This window comes from Styela clava, chromosome 4, assembly GCF_964204865.1.
Source record: "Styela clava chromosome 4, kaStyClav1.hap1.2, whole genome shotgun sequence".
Lineage (NCBI taxonomy): Eukaryota > Metazoa > Chordata > Ascidiacea > Stolidobranchia > Styelidae > Styela > Styela clava.
Window position 1 is genome coordinate 2,479,331 of NC_135253.1, and position 16,872 is coordinate 2,496,202.

General features: G+C 34.8%; 2 long non-coding RNA genes across 2 annotated transcripts; both read right to left on the bottom strand.

The window, feature by feature from the left end:
- Positions 1 to 1,921: 1,921 nt before the first annotated feature.
- LOC144422230 (uncharacterized) lies at positions 1,922 to 10,315 on the bottom strand. The gene is made up of 5 exons (XR_013475221.1): positions 9,828 to 10,315; positions 5,665 to 5,814; positions 3,766 to 3,858; positions 3,093 to 3,266; positions 1,922 to 2,378 (listed from the first exon to the last, which is right to left on the bottom strand). It is a non-coding gene; the product is annotated as an uncharacterized LOC144422230 (long non-coding RNA).
- A 4,214-nt stretch (positions 10,316 to 14,529) lies between these two features.
- On the bottom strand, positions 14,530 to 15,994 carry LOC144422251 (uncharacterized). The gene is made up of 2 exons (XR_013475239.1): positions 15,919 to 15,994; positions 14,530 to 14,761 (listed from the first exon to the last, which is right to left on the bottom strand). It is a non-coding gene; the product is annotated as an uncharacterized LOC144422251 (long non-coding RNA).
- Positions 15,995 to 16,872: the final 878 nt, after the last annotated feature.

Below are 16,872 nucleotides of genomic sequence, written 5' to 3' on the forward strand. Positions count from 1 at the left end.
GAGGAGAAAGGAAAGGCAGCTTAATATACAATAAACTAGTACTTGAAAATAATATGTAGGATATTCGTCACGACACAAAAGCAACTATAAAATGGGACATATTCCTCTACAAAACTAGAAATAGGTATAATTTGAGATAAATGGATGTGTTTTTAAAGCAGTTTTTTTAATAATCAAGAACTTTTCTAAAAAAAAATATATACTTCATCTCATTTGAACAGAGATATAAGCAGGTAAGGAAGTTGAACGGAAATTTGAACGGATATAAAAAAGAGAAACAAAAACACCTCAACCTCATAAGCAGTGAAATAAAAAAATTATAAAAAATGTCACATAGACAGAGGTGACGGAGTCGAGCAAATATACCCAAATTAAATCATTGGTCAAACCGCAGCTTCCGCAAACCCCTGCACATAATACAATACAATTGCAATAAATGAAACAATAAAAAAGAACCAAATTTAGTCCCAGCACAATACCCGATTTTTCACAGGAAGTATACCCAAAAATTTACTCTAAAATAAAAAAAATGCCTACCGGTAACTACAAATCTATAACAGTATAAATCCCAGCTGAGACATATAACACGTAAATGACAAAAATCCCATCGGAGTTATAATCAATTGTACAAATATAAAAAATCATATATAAAATATTTAAAATCAAAAAACAGTTACACGATAAGCTTATAAATAAAACAATATGAAATCACAATGGAAATAAATCAAGTGGCAGGACTACGCTACACCTGCCATAGCAACGAATGATTCCGTGGTCATATTTAACAGGTTATTCTGGTCCTCTTAGTACGAACCCCAGGGTTAAAATATGAATATCATTACATCCATAATGTCATTACTATCAACAATATTGTCATTGTCAAAGCCAAAATCAAGCAAATTAATACCATCTAAGATGATCAACATAAGTAATCCTATATTTTCCACTCCAGAGATGGCCAATACCGAATGGCGAATAGTTCACATTTTCAATACATTTGGAATTATTATTTTCGAATATGAAATATCGGATACATTCGAAAATAAATTCAAATAAAAGAAAGCATATTTTAGTGTATAAAGAAGTTTGCATACAATAAACAATGGAATAACTGTTATCTACAACCTGGCTATTCACCAGACATTTTATGTCCGCACATCGCCGTGATATTTTAGAGTAGTTTTGTTTTTCACATTGTAGTAGGTACGAAAATACAAATTAAAAATTAATTATAATCAGGCAGTTTAAAACTTTTCATGTTGATTGCCGTGGCATTCATTTTTCGTTTAATTACGCAACCATGAGATAAGTTGAACAAAATCAAAATAATACAGCGAGGCATTTTAGATGCTGGTATCTAAACATTTTGCGCAACAGAAAATCATCCTAGTGAAAAGTCTATACTATTATCTATCATTATCAAAATTATTTGCAGAAAAGAGAGAAAAAGTATGAATTATATTTCCCAATAATTCCGACTTGCGACAATTTATTGGGTATCGTAACACTTGTGGCATTACATAACGTAAGTTTAAATTTTTCGACGTCATCGAAATGAATGTGTAAATTAGAAGCCTTGCAGGGGAATAGCGACTATGTCAAACACTCAATCGTGCAACAATATGAGGCGCACTTTCACACCGAAGATAACAAACAATCAAAGTGCCAGGTCTATTTCATCGTCAGTACAATACAAAGCGCAGAAAACTGTTCGAAGATTTCACTTAGGAGGCAAAACACCTCACTGACAGCTGAATGCGGCTATTATTCAGAAAGGTACTTGAATCGCTTTGGACAACCCCGTTTACCAGTATTATTAACATTCTTGATAAAATAAACAAAATGTGAAAAAAAATATAACACTTTGAAGGGTCTCACCCAACCAGTTGACCAACCTATTCTTACATGGATAAAAAATACCATACAAAATCCCCACATTAAAAAACAAAGATTTGACCGTTACATTGAAATTTCGTTTCTGCCAAACAGCAGATTTCCTGATTGATCCCTGGCAAATTCGAAGGGTTCAGATGGGGCATTATTGAACAGTTCAACAATTTCATCATGTAACGTTCATTCATACACAACTCATGGAGTTGTCTGTATATTTCAAGCACAATTAGAATGATTTTCCTACAGGTGCAGACGATAAAACACCCAATATAGAACTCCATCAATGACTTTCATTATCTTTCAGCAGCTGCACAAAATTCAAACTTTCCTGGAACAGAACAGTAGATCTACAGATAAAGTAGGTTGATCCAAGGTTTTCTTCATAGTTAGAACTTTTGAAATATGACATCCTTCATCCGCCTTTCGCATTCATATAATCTGATGCCATAATAAAATAATCACCAGGTTAGACCAGTTTGCCCCATCTAAAAAAATATAAATCAAGTCATTACAAATTTGAACTGAATTATACGATTTACTGATCAAACTCTCTTCAAAAATACGATTCGGATCACAGAGACAAACAACAGACAAAAACAAATTGTCATTAGGTTGAAAGCAAGAGCGCAAAAATGATAAACCTCATGAAAAAAGTAAAATTTCAATTAAGTAGTTGAGTGAGTAGAGTAGTTGAAAAAACATCTATAAAATTTAAGTTTAGAGCAGTGGTTTTTCACCTTTTTGGTGGAGCGGGTCTATAGAAACATTGCTGATTGAAGCTTTTTTCCACTAGTGCTCTGATATGAGACGAACTACAGCTCACTTGTCAGATATAGCAATAGTTCCTGGACCTTTTTTCACACGACCCAAATTTTTATACCATCTAAGACTACAAGTACTCCTGTATATTGACTGCAAGTGGATGTGGACGGTACACATTAGTCCAAAAATATATGACCGAGTACGGCAATGCATACGCGTATCCACAAAATATTTTATGGTGTTTTTCGTTGAAATACGATTTTACAGACTTTGGGCTTTTATTTTATGCAAATTACTTAATTATTATATTACTTAATTTTATTTCAGAATATATTGGATATTTTATATTCGAAAATAATAATTTAGAATGTATTGGAAATAGTAGATTTTTCAGGTATATGAATTGATTTCAAAGAGTCTGAAGATACTATACTAACCTTTACTATGAATATGATGACTAGAAAATATGGCATCAACATTGAATCTTGTACATTTCCGACAACATTTTTTGTAAAAATAGTCGAAACGTGAGCACAGTATACATGAGTAATGTGATGTTATGTGAACTCAGAAGTTTAAGGCTGATGACTATCAGTAACTGGCACCAGAGTCTGCAATATGTATCGAATATAAATTGTTTTGGTAAGGCATTAATGAAATAAGGCAATAAGGCGTCAATTTACAGACAGTTCTGCATTATACACGTGTCAGAAATTTTAAATTTTAAATTCCAACTCCCAACTCTAGAGAATTCAAAACCGGACTCTGTTTAAAAATTTTGAGAATACGAGTCAACTACACAGCCCTATTGAATACTAGAGTCCAGAAATTTTGGGTTCAAGACAAATATTATCTACAGTGTAAAAAATTTGGAGACTAAACTATATCATCAATATTAAATTCACACCAATTCAAACATAATTCTATGTTTAAGTGGCTTTTCATACAGAATCTTTTTTGAAGCAAGAGATGCAATGTATCCTAAACAACTTTCCAGCTTTATAAATGTTTGGATAGAAGAATAGTTTGGTCACAGAAGTATCAGATAGACAGATATCAAACAGAGAGTAATACATAAATATTCAAACAAAGAAAAGTTATTTTAGTTACCTGTAATTCAATAAATGCTGTACTGTAATGTATTGCAAACAGAAATATTGCAATTACTGGATAGACAATCATGTCTGACTGAAGACGTTCTCACTAAAAATATGAAAAAATGAAGTTTTAAATAGGTTTTAGAAATCCAAAACGGAATCTTATATTGTACGAAAGTGATTCCCGTTTATAATAACATTTGTCACAATAAATCATAATAACAACATCAACATTAAGATTACTAAGAGTTGCATATCTGACGATATTGGACATTTAACTGGTGTATAATTGTCAGTGGTTCCCAACCTGGGTGTCGCATTTTTTGAGGGGGTTGCGGGATAACATAATTTAATGTGCAACTTTTTTCCATAAAATCTCGATGAAAAAAATAAATTTGTATATAACCGGAAAAATTATAAACGAGAAACAATGGAAACCAATATTTGAGGCTTTGGGTTGACTAATTCCAAACTAAGGTCTCCCACTTCAGAACACTCTTACCAATGTGATATATTATCTGTTGACACTACAGCATGCATTTTAATTTTGAATATGAGTTTGTGGTTCAGTACCCTTTCATTGACTTCCCCATTTACCTATTTTGGAACCCGGCCTCTCTCTCTCTACGAATTCTATATTATTTATTGAATCTATGATGAGCCGCTTTCCAGTCCCATTTTTGTACAGTTTAGGTGATTTATCATAATAAACTGAATATTTGTGCTACACAATTCGAAGTGCTTACTATATATATAAAAAAGCAAATTTCCTCCCTTGGGCATGAATTCTTCCCCGATTGGGAAGCATTGCGATAGGTGTCTCATTTTAGCACTTGTGCGTTGGAGTATTATTCGACAAGAAACTTAGCAGTCGCGGCAAAAAAATTTTGTAGACATGGCAGCGTTAAAAATTGAGTATGTTCCTCATTTTTTTTTTCAATTTCAAGTGTTGCGTGGAAATTGCGCAACTGTAAAGGCCCTCTCGTTCATCTTCTACTATCAAGTCAGGCAAACTTTCTATGAAATGAGTAACAAGAAAGTACAGAGTTATGCATTTTCATGAGCGTATTTTTAGCTACCACTCTGGTCAATTTTGACTCCCATTATTTTCAGTTTTCAGTAAATCAGTTTGATAAATTAGGTACCGGTAGGTCTTGTAAATTGCCCTAATATCCGGAAATACTGTACTCGTCAAATAGTACTGATAGTGCAATTTCTATTTTGGGGATAACAGGGTAATTCAATAAATGATAGTATTTGAATTGATTTGGGGATAACTATTTTGCAGAAAACAATAAAGCTTAACATCCTCTCTTTTGTATGGCATACTAATTTAAAATCAGCATATATTGTGAAAGGGTGCGGTAAGCTAAAAAACATGAGTTTTTTCCTGAAAAATTTGGTGCCGCACGAACAAAAAGTTTGGAAGCCGCTGATATAAACAGTAAAAAGGCAATTATAAAACTGGCAAAACAAAATGGTCTTCGAGGTGTAGTAGCAAACCTAATGTATATTTGATAATTTATAAGCAAGATACATAAATTAATTTAGACTCTCGGATTTGAAATTAAACTTGCGGACCCTTGCGGACTGTATTGGCAGAATCTTTGAGTGCCACGGAGCTAATGTGGAGAACCATTGCTCTATTAATTATGCCGGCACCATAGGTTGTAGACCTCTGGTTCGAACCCATCCGCGTTTGAATTAAATTAGAACTTACTTTGGCTCTCAATTACAAATTTGTTGAATTGTCTATCAAATAATGACTGTGGATTCAATGCTTTTTCAGTTTCTTTCAGAAATTACAAATTCATGTCTTCACCAAAAGTTTGAAATTTTGACTCTTTACTCCAATATCAGTAAAATCATGTCACTCTCTAGAATCCGTCATCAAATACTAAATATAAATTACCTTCCCATCGCCATATCATCACACAAGGTATTTTGTAATGAACAAGTCAGATGTTCATAAAATGTTGAGTTGAGGTTATTATCATCCGATCATGGTCTTCTGTCTATCTGGGCTGCTAATCTTCTGTTAGAATGGCCCACTCTCTTTGTACTAAAAAATAGATCAACTGTGAGCATAAAATGTAGAAGGGTAATGAGATCTTGAGTAATAGTGAAGACTTTTTCAGCTAGTGCTCTGAAATGAAGCGATAACTACTGCCCACTTGTCATATATGACCGATACCAGCACCTAGGTATTGCATTATCGTGTCTTGCATTAATAAGACTCTAAAACATTGGTTCTCAAACCTTTAAAATCGCACCTCATTTATAAAATTCGTCAAGTCTTGTGTCAAACTCAAAAATAACAAAATAAGGGATTTAGGATTTACATATTTATCCCGGGGGAGAGGAAAGCCGATAAGACGGCTTATCCATATGACGAACCACGGCCTCTCGTCCGGTTACCATTCCAAGTCGGGTATGGGATGAGTTTTACTGTATTGTTTGTTTTCGGAAGCATGGACTTGGTGGTGGAGGAAGCCGTAACCGACCAGCGGTTACGTGAACTACCCAACGACGGCGAGGAGTCCAGCAATCCTCTCGCACATAACCATCCCTGCATGGGATTCGAACCCACGCAGAGTAGTTAGAGGTGCGGTGGCGAGCGTATTCTTAACGCTTAGCCCGTTGAGCCACGCTGCCGCGCCACATAACACATTGAAAATATGTCGATAGAACGTAAATATCGAAATCTAACAAATATATTCATTTTTAATTACCGTATATAATTGCATATAAGCCGAGTTACTTTTCATAAACTAATACCGCAAACCTAAACTGAACGATATTATCATCAATGGCGCCAGGCTAACAAATAACATCGGCCATAGATACTAAATAATATTTAAGAGCTATTTCATAGGCTGAAAATGCAAAGATTTCCCGGTATGCTCGGTCACTATTGATGAAAACAATGAATTACGACACAATTTGCTTCTAAATTTATTGTCATGGTCACCCATGATATCTTGACTATGTTAAAAATACAAAAATAATTGTAAAATATTTTCAATCAAAAACATCCTCGATGTGTTGTAAGTACTTCAAGTCGGCGCTCATTTAAATCCTCTCATGTCGACAGTAATTTAGTCGTGCCGTAAGGGGCTGTCTTCGAATACGAATACGATTAAACATAAAAATCGAAAAATGTTCTCAATCAAAATGTGTGTGCAATATGCCCTATTAATATAAACACTGAAAACGATACTAGAAGATAGCAAATACCAATATTTGAATATTAAATTTGAATTGAACATCATCGACTGTAATAGTTGCTTACAGCATGTTACGATTTGGAGAGTCGGCTTATACGCAAATTTTTATAAATTCACTATTTTAATAAAGTCATTTTTAGAAGGTCGGCTTATACGTGAGATTGGCTCATAAGTGAGGCTATACAGTAGCTGCACTCCAACTAACCTCTAGCGGGGCACACCCAACTGTTTGAGAACCACTGCTTTTAAATACCATAGCAATCTACGGACATAATATGTGTGGTAAACTGCCCGATTATAACTAATTTTTCATGCATATTTTTGCCATTCTGCGAAGTTATTATTTATTAATAAGCTACAAAGATCCGTGAAGAATCCCAAGAAATGTTTTTCATTCAATTAAGTATGATAATAATTGATTGAATATACTTAATAACATTGGTTAGCTTAATAATATGTCCATCATAGTTAGGGATGGGCAATTCAGAATACCAAATCCGGAGGATTAGAATTTAGCAGGATCTGACAATAGGTTGCGGATTCTGCCTCTTCATCACCACGCGTCAATTTTTTTATTTCAGGTTTCTAATTTAATATTCAAATATGAGCGTTTTCTCCCACGTGGAAATCTCACTGGTTTAATATTACTTGCATACCTTTGCGAAAAAAAAACTGTGAAATCAGCAAACATGGTAATCTCAAGTGGCATATTCAGAACAGCAGCGACTTAGTGGCGATATTCTGATAACGTGATTGCAGCAATCTTTATTAATATTTTATAGAAATGCCTTGCTTTATTTTACATTATATTATGACCTGTGAGTTTTCCCAAAAAATGATGTAAACCAAAAGCCAGGCGGTAAATGTTACAATATTATTTGCGATTAGTTTAGATCAAATATTAAATATTATTATTACTTTTAGGACACCAATTTCCAAGATACAAATTCCAAAGTTGTATAGCAAAACATGGCAATCTGTCAAATTTATTCTTCACTAAATAAATATAATTTATACCTTTTCTTGCTTCGTGGCAAATAATTTTGATAATGATAGTTAAAAGTATCGAATTTTACTAGGATGATTTTCTGTTGCGCAAAATATTCAAATCCGTGAACAATACCAGCATTCAAAATGCCTTACCATATTAATTTAATTTTGTTTAACGTAACCCATGGCTGAGTGTGCATAGAAAAAAATAAAATCATTTGGCCTACTAGCATACTTTATTAAAATACCACGGATATAAAATGCATATAAAATGTGTGGGCAATCTGCGGACATAAAATGTCTGGTAAATAGCCAGGTTGTGGATAACAATCATTCCATTGATTTTAAAAACAATTTCAAAATGAAAATATTGCAACGAATATGGTTCTCTTTCTGTTTCACAGTTAATAAATTAAAAATTACGCCAAATTTGGCATTTGAAACTTTTGACATAAATCCTGATTTTATCTAGTGAACTAAATTTGATAAAATTTGTAGGCTATTTGTGATTGCACAACACAATAGTTTTAAAATGAAGTAATTTCTTGGCTTAAATATAAGCAGAAGAAGGTAATTTCTGCCTATTATTAAAACCAATAACCTAACTGACAAAAAGTCTCGCGAGGATGTTTTAGAAGATTCAGCTTGTGTAAAAGTTCCGCTCAAATTCAATTCTCACAAGAAATTGGGCAATTTATGTCTTCATGTCCTTGAGTAAGATTAGACTAGGGCCTATAGTTAGACCAACCATACATCCCGGTTTAAACGTCTGTCCCGATGTCCCGTCCCGGTTAGCAAAATGTCCCGGAATTTTACTTTAGTGAAATTTTCAAAATTAACTCCGACCTTATGCAAAATTATGAATAATTCCGTCTCAAAAGGCATAACTTTAACTCGAGGCTTATATCTTAATTTTTTAGCTTATTAGGTTGAGTAAAATATCGCGCATAGCTTGAGAAATCCTTTGGCTAGGGAATAATGAGTGACGTTCATTTCGTCATTATTCTATTGACTCCAATGAAACTACAGCAATTGCTGCATCAGAAGCCTTATCATGCTTGGAGTTGGAGAAGGCATAATAACTTTCATTTGGTTTTGTTTGAGTCATATTATGCTGAAAGTAATCTAGAACTTGAGATTCTGTAGAGTAATGCAATATTAAAGCTTATAGATATAAATATGGAATAAAAATTTGCAAAGCTCAGGCCGCCGGCCTTTCGTCCAGTTATTTCATTCATAGTTTTAAGTTTGTCCCGGATTATGCCCAAGAAATTATGGTAAGTCTACCTATAGTGCTAGTATCGGTACATCGGGTCTGGTATAGTTTAGTACCACATGTACTTCTAGTTGACCTGGCTCAACAATTTTTGCATATGTCAATCCTAACCCCCACCTGACTACGTCACCGAAAAATTACGTCATTTCGTCGTCACAGTGGCGTAATAAGGCCCACCGAAGTATGCGGATGGTCGTCCAAAACGCGCAGACGATCACCCGAAATCGAGCAAGCAATTTCTCCCGTTTTCTTGTCACAACGATCACGATAGGAGAGAGATCGCCGGCTTTAACAAGTTCGTTATCAGCGGCGCAGTTGACATTTCGGGCGATCGTAATTATACTTTGGCAATCCCTATGACGTAATGGTGACGTCGTAGTGACGTAATTTTTGGATGGCATACCGGTAGTCAGGTGGGGGTTAGGAATAGCATATGCAAAATTCGCTATGCTACGCCCACCGGAAGTACTTGTGGTAGGCCTACTAAACTATACTAGACCCGGTGCATCTTGGAGGTATTTGTAGACCATTAGCTTGTCTTCGCTGGTATCAGCTTGATATTAGGCCATTCGTTTGACTAACCTGGCTCAAGGAATCCATATTTCCAGTCTCGACGTCGCCTACAATTATTTTCCCATTTGTTTCTTCTGCCGGCATACCGTATGTTGATAGCTTCAATCGTTGCACTGTTTTGCCATTCCCGAGCCGAGCGACCCTTCATTTATTAGCAGAAGGCAACAGCCTAGCCGAGGGCGAGGATCACGCAGAACCGCTGTAAGATCGCAGGCGACGTTGATCGAAAATGGCGCCAATTTACATCGTTACGCAATCTAGGTATAGAGGACTTGCACGGGTCACGTGACTTTGTTTACTGACGGCAAAAAAACAAAAACGTCCATTTGGCTCCTGTCAGTTGCAAGTCGGATTATACGTTTCCGTTTTGTTTGGCTGTTGAAAATGGTTATTTCGTATTGTTCCGTTGGCTGTACGTATAGTATAGACAACGAAATGGATCTTCAGTTATATTCCACTGTTTTGAAAAGATCCGGAACGTCGCGCAATGTAGATATCATCTATTGGCAGGACTGCTTGGTGTCAAGTTCAGAAGTCATCTCGATTGTGTTTCACTGTTTGCGGACAGCACTTCGGTGATGGTGAGTGATAATTAGGGTTGGATTATCCGGATAGCGGTTAACCGGATAACCGATTAACCAAGAGGTATTTTGCTATCTGATAACCGGATATTATTGTAACGATTAACCGGATAATAGAGCAGTATAAATAATGCATATGCGCATTAGTGATTTTTATATTTTTTGTTGAGTGGCCAATGACATCTCTCAGAGCATATAATATTCACTTATATCCACACCACTCTGCATATTTTAGTCATCCGTGTAATGCTGGAGTGAACTTGACTATAGTATTACATCACAAAACACGCAGAAAAATGTGATTATTGCGTATTTGCGGTATAGAAGAGCCCGACTTACCTTAAAATAAAAGCATTTCTACTCTAGATATGAAAATAAATGGTAAGCTGCACGAACAAATCCAATTTCCTATTTTTGCTATCTTGAAAATTCATCAAATTTGAGCTATTATTGCAATTCCAATGAGTATAATTTATTTAGTACAATAAATGCAGATATTAATTAGCTTATAGTTATATATTAACATTTTCGGGAGAAAAGTCGGGTTCAGTTTCGTCGGTATATAACGCCGATAATTGTTTTATTTCGCCCGGAACTGAAATGGCCGCAGTATGTTATCTATCGTCGTATCTATCTATCGTTAAGAGAGTATGAAACACACATTTTTGACTGACAATAAGGAATTGAATGCTAACGAAAATACCACGACTCTTGATTTATGAGCCAGTGATAGATAAAACAAGACTCTATTTTAGGCGCTGTTGAATCGCCAAAATTTCGTAATAATCGTATTTACTGAATTTACAACAAGGGTAACTTTTCACGGGATGTAACTTCTTTTCAAATTAAAACTGGCATAATGCCGATGTTAATTCCCCAAATAATAACGCGATGCGGAAGAAAATGATCGGCGATGATAACACAATTAGCCTGTAAAATTCGACCGCCTTTATTAGTGACGTTTTCGAAAATTTCAAAATGAGGAGGAAAGGCTGTTATTACATTTATGGTTTTCATGGAACTTTCACAAACAAATTTGTTTGCAAAATGGTCTATAATATTTCAGAAAAGTTTAATGTGACAGACTCTGTATCGTGTCATGTTTTTCGTTTACTCATTTAGGGTGGTAAGTAAAGTTGTTCAAAAACTGGCGCAGCATTGTTTTGGCTCTGTTAATTTAGTTTAAAAGGTATTCGAATGGAAATAGATTTAAAGTTGTGGCCTAATTAGTACAAACGTGAGAATATTCACAGTGACATGTTAAATAAGTGAAGTTTTCAAATTAGAAGAAATTTCTGACCACTTCGGTTTTTTCATAATCATCAATTTGCTTTGTTAATAAAATTTTTGTTCAAATGACTTATATTTTCCTATACACTTCACGGAATTTGTTCCCCCTATATTCTATTTTTTGGATACTTCTCTCACCGAAATAAAATGTTCGAAATGCACGATTTTTTGTGTTCATGATTTCATTTATATGTATGCTCTTGTGGTATATATTAACAAAGTTTATTTCGTCGTGCAAGAAATCACCAAATATTATAGAAAACAAAATACTATACATGACAATATTAAATTTCATTGCAATTGATAGGAAGGTGCGGATGATCAGAAATGATCATTGTGAGTCTGCGACACTAAAATTTAGTACGAGTCAAAATTTAAAGAAAAGAGGCTCTAGACACAAAAAGAAACTTTTAAAAAACTTTACAATAAAGTAGAAATAATATAAATCTTTACATATTATTTGAACAGGGAAAATAACTTAGCAGTTGGGGGAAAAAAAATTAGGACACAATATTTTCAAAAAATGTTTCATTTTATTATTCCGCTGTACATCGGTACGACTACTGAGCTTAAATTATTATTTATTGACACATGCAATATTAAAATGCACAATAATTCATATTCAAGAAAAATAATACATATGTGAGTATTTACAACAGAACTGTGTGGTGGTATTCGTTCAATTCACCGCGAAAATCTCGCGAAATCGGTTCTCTAAAATCAGCAGTAACTATCCGGTTAACCGTATATTTAAAATACGGAATACCGGATATATCCGTTATCCGGATAGTGAAAATTATAGGTATCCGAACTAACCCTAGCGATAATAGGATAAAAAAATTTTGGCTCGCCAAAAGGGAGAACCGGAAAAATAGTGACAAAACAAAACAGCAATGCTCAATAATGTGAGGACAAACATTAAAACGAAGTGTTATCAAATCTTTCACAGTAACGGTAATCTCATTTAAAAAAAAAAACTCCCGATTTTGCTGACCCCCTAAATGTGATCGCCGAACCACCATGCTACGATGCGCAATTTTTTAATTTTGATGATGTCATCATATATAACTTTGAAGTGAAAAACAAATCTCGTAGGGCCTACATAAATGTTTGAAATAAATAAAAGTAATAACCTTCTAGCAGCAGCAACACTCTTCAATCATTGAAAATTTCAGAGCAAATGATTATGTATTTAAAGAGAAAAGCTATTGAAAAAATTTGGAGATGGAGATTGCAAAATCATTTCTATAATTTTCCTCAGCGCCTCGTCGCCAATGATCGCACAGTAGTTTTCAAATTTGTCAAACAGAACGCGTAGTTCTGCAATAAATTTAAAAAAAATTAAACATCGATATCCACCAGAGCGCAAGACTTGATACACGCGTGATTAAAAGAACCGACATTTGTATGTGGAATGCCGAAATAATCACGCCATAATCGTGAAACATACTTTAGCGGAAGTGGTTCCCAAACTTTTTAGAGTTGGGACCCACTATTTATTACCAAAGCTTATGGCGACCCACTTAACTTTAATTTAATTTTAATTTAACAGAACACAGCAATGGCTAATCATTGCAAAACTACCGTGTTTCCTCGAAATGAAGACCTGGCCTGAAAATAAGATAATAATTTGAATTTTTAAAATGATTTCAGAATGACCCTACCCTTAATATAAATTTAAAATGTGTGGAAGAAGAAAGGTTCATTAACCTGAAGTAAGGTGAAGATCACACCACTATTAAAGATGGTGTGATATCACAATTAAGATATTTGTCACTTGATTTTTGTATAGAAAATACAAATAGAAACTATGGATGTCGGTTTTTATATAATATTTAGTAAAAAATCTTGTGATTTACTACAATGTAATTTTATTTTTGATAAATGAACACAAAAGACCTCTTCCAAAAAAAAAAACATAGTGTTATTCTTCAAAAGAAATAAATCTATATCCTGTCTAAATTTCGGGGAAACACGGTAAGAAGTGCTGTACAGTGTACAAAACTGCTACGCGTAAAAAAGCCACATGGTCATTCTTTGTGTAGCAATTTTTTGTTCCTTTGAGAAGATCGTAAAAAAGAACCAATCACAGATTCGAATTTAAATTCAATTTATTTTGTTTTTTTGAAGATTTACGTATTCGAGTCTCCACCGATCCTAATAACCAGTATAATTACCCAAAGCTCTCTACATCTTTTCACGACCAACTAAGATTCATTTTGCGACCCACCAGTGGTTCGCGACCCATAGTTTGGGAACCGCTAAAGTTTAGCCTATATAAAATACGGTACTAAAATTTAAACATTTAAAAATGTTGGCTTATGAACTCATTTAAGTGCGGGCTGAACGCGGCCCGTGCATGGGGCGTTGGTTGGACAGCCCAAACTATGTTTTTTTATTCCTCTTCGTTTTCTTTTAGATATATTCTATATGCGGTTATAATTTCGCAATTTTTAGCGTTTTAACGTCATAATGATTCTATCAAAACATATGAATTCTGTTCTTTTATTCAGATAACAAGCGATTCACGCTCATTTACAAACATTCCTTAAAATGTGGAGCATGAGAAATTGACACGAAACTCAAATACCTTTAGTTTAGAGAGAAGAAAACCAGAAATTAAAAGGTTAATGGAAGATGTGAGTTTAGCTTTCTGTGTAGACTTTCGTAAGGGTGATGAAGGAAGCTTTTGATCCTTCTCTAGAAACATTAGTAATGTTTCATTTCATTTGGAATACCGGTACTTGAACACTTGCTCATTCTTCTGTTTTGCACGTTAGTATATTCTTCAGATTCAATATTCTAGAAATGTTTCCGACCATTCAAAAGAAAAAGGAAAATTTACATTCGTAGCTGATTATTATTAGTTGGAGATCTTTGACAACGCGCCACAATAAACAACAAGTCCTGTCACGAAGTTAACGATTCGTTTCTGAATCAGTTACCAGTGTTTGATATTAGAGAGCAAAGTGCATATTGCCTGTGCCTTAATGAAATTCATCTTAGAATCGGTGTAGTTTGTTCAGAACAGTCAACACGATGGAACTTGGAATAGAATCAGGAACATGGCATCTGCTGAAAACAATGAACATAAACTAAATATTCCATACGGCAAGACAATTTTGCAATATCATAATATCACAACTCTCTAACTTTTAAATCAATCAGCACGATATAGATTAAAAACATACAAAATTTAACAGTATATATCCTACCCAATGTTTCGACTTTCTAAGTAACACAATCAAATGAAATATTCTCTAAAGCAGGGTCGGCCAACCTGTTCTGGTTTTGCTACACAAACTACAGGTTAATGAACAAACAAACAATACCCTCACACCAAACTTTCACAATTATTAGAATAATGAAACTGTTGTTTCCCAACCATTGATGGGGCGCCATCAGTGATTATTCCCGAAAGTTTCGCCAAAGGCAAGCGAAGATGCTTGATCATTTTTATCATAGCTCCCAACAAATCAATGCCTCCAGTCGTGGCTTAATAGGGACAATGATTGCGAGCTCTTTGGTAATTTAAAATCATCATTAAGTCCCCGCAAGAAGATCGCCAAGTTGTCAACTGAGCAGGAAACTTGATGTCAGTGCTATTGCCAAGCGCCAAGGAATACGATGAAAATTTTCCCGCTTTTGCAATTAAAGTTTCCGCTATAGATTTCCCAGGCTCTTCAACACGACGAGTTATGGTCTGTCTTGACAGGTTATTTTTGCAAAAACCTCTTTTATTTCTGGACGTAAAACATTGACAACCCAAACAATACATAATATACATTCCTTAGATTGTTTTGCCATATCATCATATAGAGTAGTAAAAGACAAAGAGTGTAAGCGACTATGGCACCTTTATGTATCGATATCTCCTCCCAGTTGGTTTCGATTCAAAATGACACTCATGGCACGTTTGAAAGGGCTGGCAGAGCGCATTTTAGAAAAATAAAAAAATCGTTTGTATCACATCTTCACTCAATATTTTTTATTCAATTCTGGAAAATACAGCGCGGGCCATTCTAAATGCTACCGCGGGCCACGGGTTGGACGACCCTGCTCTAAAGTAACTAAAATCCAATTTTTATGACTATAATATTAAAGCAGTAGTCATTGTGCTAATTTGACAGTAATACTGCCACAAACTATATTTATATTACACTTGAGAACCTCAATTCTTATTGTTATTTCCAACAGATACATAACGAGTACTACCAACAATACAGAACCTGTAAACACTGATTCACACCGAATACTGAGCTAGACTGAGACAAGACATCCAACCATTGCGCTTCCAATTTACTGATTATCTTAATAAATTGAGAGACTCACAACTTACCATTGTGTAGTACGTCTGACGCGCCTTCGTTGTTTACCTAAAAACGTCAAAATTTGCCCTGGCCAACATTCCGATGGAACAGTAACAGCCTATAATTTATAGGGTAAATCAGGGTGGACCAAACCGCGGCCCGAGCACACATTTCCTGCGCCCCGCAGAAAAATTTCAGCGTGTACTAAACCATTGGTAGATATGAGAAAAGATACCAAAAATACCACGATATTTCTTAAGAAGCAAATGGGTAAACTCGCATTGTTTTATCACTTTTGTGTTTTCTCCTACTGCGGCCCGTAAGACATCGTCAAAAATTTTCGCGTCCCGGCAACTTTGGACCACCCTAGGGTAGATCTTATATAACGAATTCTGCAATTAGTAGAAACAAAAATGAATGAAGCCTCGATAAAACATGTAGGGAAATCGATTTTCAATACGATTCCAGAAAATCTGTGGATTCCACACATATAAAAATTTAGATTCAAAGCTCGCTCTATCCCAATCGCTAAGACAAGTAGTAATTTCACAACGTATTCATATATCACAGAGTTGGTTTAGGATTAAATGTAATTACTTTAAGCCACATAACATGTATTTGGAAGATTGCCAATCATATCTCCCTGTCCCTTATTTTTCTTTTATAGTGCGAGAAAATTCCATTTGTACAGGCATTCAGTGAACGAAAGTAAACTTTTTTCCTATCCTAGGTAACATTCGGGACACGCGAAAGACCACTCATTTAACCTTATTTCTTGACACGTGTGGATACCAAGAGATAACCACCAAAGACTTCTAGGAGAATGATAACAGCAACAAAATATGTGGATAATAAAATATGTAAATTTAGCGT